Here is a 7067-nt window from a genome sequence, read left to right on the forward strand (position 1 = left end):
ACTAGATTCCACGGAGATGTTGTTGTGGTTTGAAGGGGGGGGAAAAGCATGCCCTCAAAGAGAGAGAGAGAGAGAGAGAGAGAGAGAGAGAGAGAGAGAGAGAGAGAGCGCAGTAAGAAGTACCTTGTGTGCGAGCAGTGAATGGAATCAAGCCCAAGACATAATTGACTACTAGGGTAAAGGAGCTAGTTTAGACAAGCTAATCATTTTTTATATTCTTCGGGATGGATTTTGTAAATCTGATTAGTTTGAATATCTATATATTGCACAAGAATCCTCATGAAAAGGAGAATCTGATGATACCAAGATTGATATTTAAAAGAACACTTTCAATGCTTGAGAAATATCAGCTTTGAGTTTTTTTAAAGCATTAGAAACATTCAAAACCCAATACTGCTACACTTTTCATCAAATCACAACAAGACACATAAGCAAGATTTTAAGAATATGCCAAATTTTTGGTGTTTAAAATAGGGATGGATATGTCTTTTTCCTCTAAATTGACTCAAGGCTACTCGACAATTGGGTGAAATACAAGAATGCCATTAGAGTAGAATTCATCAAAGTAGCCAAGGAATCATTGAGCATTGTGGATTGAATCTGTTTTCTCCATGGCGAAGCATACATAGAGTCCATAACATAAATAGAACGCTTGATTAGAGGACAAGGTCTTGGTTTGGGGTAAAGCATACATAGACTCCATAACATAACAAGTAGGCTTGAGTAGTGGAAAAGGTCTTGGATTTTATTCAAACTAATTTGGAGGCATAGGAGGCGGCACCTCTCCCCCTCTCTCTTTCTCTCTCTCTCTCTCTCTTTGTTGGGCTATAGAGAACAATCACCGAAGAGCAGTTGGACATAGGGGAGAGTGCCACGTGGTGAAGGGAGGGAGTTGGGGGGAGCCTGGGATCCGCCAGCCATTATAGATAGTACAAATTGTTGCTTAACAAAAACAAGGTGAAGAAGACCTCATACCTTTGAACGAGGCAAGCATAAAAAGCTATATATCAAAAGGACAACTTTATGGACCCTGTGTATCGAGGAGGGGGCAGTGGGTTGGTGGGGATGGCTGCCCTGATAGCCGATGTAATTATAGTCCCTGGATGATGTCATGGCTCAGCAAGAGCATGACAAGACCTTGTAATTTTTTGGGTTGTTCAATATAATTCACTCACAATTGTGAGTTTTGCTATAAAAAAAAAGAAGAGCTTGCTAGACAAATATTAAACTATGATTTTTTGTGCCTATAGACTGTCTTTCTTCTCTTACGCCAATCTAAAGAGGCATGCCGCTATTTTAAAATAAGATTTGTACACCTATCTCCCTTCTTCTTTTGGCAACATTCGAACACTTGTCTTATGAACAAGTGTGCTAATCCATAACGTGATGAAATGGAAGTTCATAGAGGTGTGTATGCCTATCACAAGAAGTTTTGGACAAATTCTCACAATAATTCCCACATTGTGACTCACCTCAACATCATGAGCTTCTGTGAGAGAGGCACCGCATACCTAGCTAGGTACGATTGGGGGCAGGGGACCGCCGACCCCCGTGGGCCGGCGGTCCCTTGTACGTAGCTAGGTATGCGGAGCCTCTCGAGCAGAAGTTCATGATGTTATTCATTGTATGAAAAACATTGGAAAAGACTCTGTTATCCTACATGAGAAAATTTCTTAATCTTCTTGTGTATCTCCCTTCTTCCTTGGGCCACATATGAACACGTGTGAACAAGTGTGCTTATCCTTAATGTGATGAAACGTAAATTCATACAAGGGTTGTTAGCTCGTGTTGTGAGATGTTTTATGAATTTACTGCTATAACAAGTCGGAGGAGGCGCGCCGCGAGATGACCAATGAGGTGAAGCTCTATCAGAATAAGGTTTGTATACCTACCTATCTCCTTTCTTCTCTTATAATTAGGCTTAAAGGCCAACAAGTCTGAAGATGACAAGAAAGAAAGAAGTACCTTTCTTTTCCACCTTTATAAGCTTTAGGGTGGCAATTGCTCCAAAGTAGCTTTATGGCGGTTGATTAAAACGGACTATTTGTGGGTATCATCGCCCTCAAATGTAAAAATCCTCATGTGCACTGTATTATACCCTAATTGCACTTATGTTAAGTATCCCCTTCAGCTGAAAGAGAGAGTGTCTTATGCATAGTCCATCTTAAATTTGTGTACTGAAGGCTTCACAGCACATGAATTCATCTCAATTAGCAGTTTAGTTCTCACCTTTGACTGATTGCTCGCTCGCTCGCTCGAATATCGTCGATCACTGGCGCACTTCATGGGTGCAGCTGAGGGGAATGAAGCCTGGTCCGACGTCAGTCACTTATAGCTAGCTCAGATATTTATAGCCTTTTTATGTAATCAGGTAAATTGCACAACACCCCTATATTGCAACTACTATGATCAAGAAAACACTTCTGTACATATACATGTATTTTGGATTGAATAAGATGAAAAGCATTCCCCATTTTAACACCCATTAGTTAGAACCCACAATGAGAATGTACTAAATAGCTAATAGGAGCCCACAATGGGAATGTGCTACATAATTAATTCACTAATTATGCATGGAAAGGCACTAATTGCAAAGCAGCCCACAATGGAAATGTAATAAATTAGTAGGAGCCCATAATGGAGATCCATAGATAAACAGAACCCACAATGGAATGCGCTATTTGAAAAGGAACCCACAGTGGAAATCTTTTTAGTTAGCAAATTCACTAATTGAAAAGGAGCCCACAGTGGGAATTCTGTTAGCTAGCAGGATCAATCCATGATGGAAATGCATTAATTAAGTACAGAGGAGATTACAAAGGAAGAATTCAAGAAATCGATAGAAGAGCGCACAATGAGTTAAATTAAATATAGCATTATGGGAGTGTGCTCCTTGGAAAGAACCAACGACGGGGAGTTTATAATCAGTAAAGGCAGATTTAACGATGGAAAGTAAAGTTTGTAATTATAACAGAGGCAAGGGTAGTATGCTGGATGAAGCTGTAGATACAATTACTCGAAATGGCGATGGTGGGCACGAGTGCATGCAGAATAATTATCGTGCTAGCGAAAGAAAACAATGCGTAATAATATAGTAAGGTTAGTGGGGTGTGTGTGTGTGTGTGTGTGTGTGTGTGTGTGTGTGTGTGTGTGAGAGAGAGAGAGAGAGAGAGAGAGCGATGGAGATGGTGAGAGTTGCTTTGGTAGTAGGATTAAGTGGCGTCGAGCCAGGCAATCACTCCCCTCAACCGAAGGCAGCTATATTACTCCTCTCCGTCGACTTGCCTTCAAGTCCCTGTGTAAATGGAATTCATTATAATTAAGCTCATCAGACGAGTATGGATGCACACTCCAAATATGATGAGCCAGCTCTTGCTTGAAGAGAACGCACGGTTTAATGAGAGATGGAGGGAGAGATTTCAAGAGCAATGAGTAATGTAGAGAGAGAGAGAGAGAGAGAGAGAGAGAGAGAGAGAGAGAGAGAGAAAGAGAAGCACAAAGAGGGTGGCCCATGCACATAACATGAACTTATATATATGCACCTCGTTTGTCGGCAGAACCAAAGCTCTCTCCATCCTCTTGGTTTGCCTTTTTCCCAAGCTCCCCATCCATCCACCCTACTTTGTGTTCCCTACCCCACTCCCATTTTGTCTTCCCAACCCTTGAATTTATTTGGCATCCCATTATCCATCCATGACTTCTTGTGTCGCTTGCACAGTCCTCAGTTCTAACCATACTCAACCTTCACTAGAGTAAGGAATCTCCCACACGGAGGGGGGTAATCCTTAAAGATCTCTTGACTTCATTCATGTGATTTTGCCCCTCTCACACATATGCGTGTGAAAGAGGTGCACTTAGTGGAAGGGGGGAGTCGAGGTTGTTGTTTTTTGTCTCCCAAGTGGTGAGTGGAACAAGGGGGAAGTTCGACCTTAGAAATGGGCACTTTTGTGTCACTGGAAAGAATTCTTAAAACCAGCAGAAAGATTTTTATGGAAAAGCAACACGAAAAACCTCAAGACCATGGCAGTGGGATAAATGGGAGTCGGTCGCTCGCGACCAAGGAGGTCTTGGAATTCTTAACCCAATTGCCAATGCTAAGGCCCTGTGTGCCAAATTTATGGTCTCCTTGGCTAAACACGACCAAGCTTGGCCTATCATGACCAAGGATATGCTAGATGCAGCTAAACTTGGTCCGAAAGGTGGGAAGTGGAAAGGGGTAGAGTTTCACAACAAATTTTTAGCCCCAATGTGGTCTAGCCTAAGTCTAGGTGGCATCTCAAGGGAACTAGTGAGGAATTGTAAAAGAGTAGTTGGGGTGTTGGAGTGGGGGGAAGAAACCAAGTGCTTCAAGAACTCCATCTTACACTGGTCCCCTTGGCTTGCTAAAGTTTCAGAACCACCACAAAGCCCCTATTGGATAGAAACTGCCAGGAAAGTGAATAATGAGGGTCTGAATTGGCTTGTTCACTTTTGGAACAGTAATAATAAGAGCTAGAAAACCATTGACTTGTTGGCAACCCAGTATCAACTAAATGGCTATGAGTTAATGTTAGTCAACAGAGTCATGATAAAAGAGTTGGACAAGGTTGTAATGCACCAATCTGTGAATCCAGGTTTGAGTGAAACTCTTGGAGACGACCCATAAGTCATCTTTTTGGAAACCCCATTTTAAAGGCATGTATCATGCATTAATGCACGAGAATAAGTAGTTTAGGCCCCTCAACTAAATATGGAAGAGACAATGGCCAGAAGAATTGTGGAAGGAAGTCATGGAGAACATCTGGAAGCCAAAGTGGCCGCAATTTATGAAGATATTTTTGTGGAAGCTGATGTGGGGTGCTCTATCGATGGGCATATAGATCCAAGAAAGAGGAATTGGGTCCGATTGTTTCTTGGGGTGCAGGATAGCTAGTGAAGATCTGGCCCACCTTTTCATGGAATGCTAGGCAATGAGAGGCCTAACAGGGAAAATATGCAACTGGATCCAAACGACATGGCATATCAACTTCTTGAAGAATGATCTATTCTTTGGTGGCAAGAAGATGGAAATACCTGCTCTTTTTATGTGCACTCAAACTGTAAGGTACTTCTTCTTTCATCATACATGGCAGGCGAGGAACCGTCATGTGTTTGAGGATGACCTTGATGTAGCAAGCTTCTCAGAGATCATACAAGAAAGCAAAGGGATGATCCATACGCTTGGAAGCAAGCAAGATTAGAGAGACTGGTTTAGGGCTACCCATGCCATCTTGTCAACCTTAGCCTGAGCTTGAGGTTGTTTTGTAAATTTTATGATGTGCTTAATACAATCCACTCACAAATTTTGAGTTTTGCAAAAAAAAAAAAAAAAAAAAAAAAAGAAATGGGCACTTTTATGTCCTTCCTTCTATTAGTGCTTGTCTCGTTGAACTCTCGAAGTCAAAGAGACACGGTCGCTCTTGCCTCTTTATGGCTCACGAGCTCGCACGACTCGCCTATGATAGGTCTCACTCGCTATTATCAACGATGGGCCAATCCTGTACACACACACAAACACAAAGGGAGAGACTATGGAAGATCAAAGTAATGAAAGCTCTTTGCTATCGTTTACAATAGCGGCGAAGTGGCCTCCGCACACGCACATACACACACACAGGGGGAGACTATGGAAGATCAAAGTAATGAAACCTCTTTGTTGTCATTTACAATGGTGGTGTGTATGAGAGAGAGCTACATTTTTAGCCACCAGAACCCCTCTTTGTATCTCTCTCTCTCTCTCTCTCTCTCTCTCTCTCTCTCTCTCTCTCTCTCTCTCTCTCTCTCTCTCTCTCTCTCTCTCTCTCTCTAACATGGACATGGTAAATCAAGAGCATACAAAGATTTACTTGCAAAAAATACATTGATTTTGGCATAGTGCACCACTTACATCTTAAAATTTTGTAACTTTTTCCACATTCCACAATTAAACTTTAGAGAGATAAATTCAACAATTGACATGTGGGATAACACTAAACCTAGGATTTTTTTGGCGACTGAGTGCAGCCTTCAAAGACACAATTTATCTCTATTTTTTTTCACCCAAAGATCTACAATTTTCCCTCACGTGACAAAGTTGAATCTCATTACAAAATTCATGAATTCATGGAGACCCTGTTGTGGTGGATATGCCACAATCAAATGCTAGCATAGCTAGAACTAAACGAGCATACTAGAATTTCAGCCAAGGGCATAGCTAGATCCGCAGGTGCATGGAAGCAAATAGATGGTTGTTAATCACCTACTCGACCTTCTAAGACAACCCGTTACTAGAGGAAATCAAACCCAGACATCCTATGTGCTTGTGACTACAAGACGACCTACAACGCTCACGCTACCGAAATCAGAACCAAAAGTCCTCGAATAGCCTCGAAACTCACAGGGAATACTCTACTTACCTAGAGGCCACTACCCTATGACTTTGACCATATCTCCTACCCATAACCACTTGATGCAGCAAAACGCGCATGAAGATAGGCAATCTATTACATGTCATCGATTCTCAACTTGTATGGTCCGAATGTGTAGCTCTTCCTGCCATGAACCTACTGGTATGAAGAACTTGCAAAATAGACACATGGTTTGCAAGATATACTCACTCAAAAGCTCATGGGAACTCGCCTCGCGACAAAACCAAACTTTGCAAGCTTGGCATTGCTGTGTAGCCCTCGTCATTACTAACTCGTTGGTGGTGTCTCCTTCACAATGGCTGCTCCGTAGTGCGTGTAGCAAACAGATAAGACCTCTCTCTCTCTCTCAGTCACATAGACATGGCACACAATAAATGCAAAGATTGATTGAATGAAAAGTCTCCTTAGGATTACAAAACTTTGGCCTATATACATTCCTCTTGAGAGAAACATTTCCATCAAAAATAATATCTCAAATCTATCAGAATTGAATATTACAAAAAATGGGTGATCCTTCTCAATGTTCCATCAATCAACACTTTCTTCTTAGTGTTCCATCAATCAACGCTTCCCTCCCTCAACACTTTCTTCTCAGTGTTCCATCAATCAACGCTCCCCTCCCTCAACACTTTCTTCTCAGTG

The 7067-nt window shown here is 41.8% G+C and overlaps 1 long non-coding RNA gene across 1 annotated transcript; it reads right to left on the reverse strand.

Annotated features, from left to right (window-relative positions):
- Positions 1-522: 522 nt before the first annotated feature.
- Positions 523-3518, reverse strand: LOC147426058 (uncharacterized). The gene is made up of 2 exons (XR_015186262.1): positions 2230-3518; positions 523-2131 (listed from the first exon to the last, which is right to left on the reverse strand). It is a non-coding gene; the product is annotated as an uncharacterized LOC147426058 (long non-coding RNA).
- Positions 3519-7067: the final 3549 nt, after the last annotated feature.

Source organism: Adiantum capillus-veneris, chromosome 24 (genome assembly GCF_014529385.1).
Source record: "Adiantum capillus-veneris isolate H3 chromosome 24, ASM1452938v2, whole genome shotgun sequence".
NCBI lineage: Eukaryota > Viridiplantae > Streptophyta > Polypodiopsida > Polypodiales > Pteridaceae > Adiantum > Adiantum capillus-veneris.